This window comes from Penaeus monodon, chromosome 28, assembly GCF_015228065.2.
Source record: "Penaeus monodon isolate SGIC_2016 chromosome 28, NSTDA_Pmon_1, whole genome shotgun sequence".
Lineage (NCBI taxonomy): Eukaryota > Metazoa > Arthropoda > Malacostraca > Decapoda > Penaeidae > Penaeus > Penaeus monodon.
Window position 1 is genome coordinate 16,313,722 of NC_051413.1, and position 404 is coordinate 16,314,125.

General features: G+C 55.7%; 1 pseudogene; it reads left to right on the forward strand.

Moving 5' to 3' along the window:
• Positions 1 to 404, forward strand: part of LOC119591075 — a 12,204-nt pseudogene that overhangs the window by 11,201 nt on the left and 599 nt on the right.

The following is a 404-nucleotide window of genomic DNA, read 5'->3' on the forward strand; positions in this document are numbered from 1 at the left end:
CGGTGTGTTGTGTGCGCATGGGACCTTCAAATTTTATTAAGGAAACCCTGCGTCTGCAGTTACAGAAGAGAAACAGTCGTATTTGCAAGGAAGTGAAGCAGCAGTTTTAGAGAGAGCAGTCGTAATCTTGGGCCCCAGCCTTCTTCCTAAAAGCTCTACATTTCCTGTGGCAGAATAAGTGCACGACGACCCTCACCACCCTCGGGCCCAGCTTCACGGCCTGCCCCCTTTGACCTGTACAGGATCCCCGTCGGCCAGACCGGGCGAACAACCCGATCAGGGCCTTCAACGTCCAGGCTCTCTACTGCCAGCTGTTTTCCGCAAATAACCCGCCGAATTTCCAGGATCTGACAACCATCCCGGTGAGAACTGACGAAGGGGGGAAGGGGGGGGGGGGCGCGGAA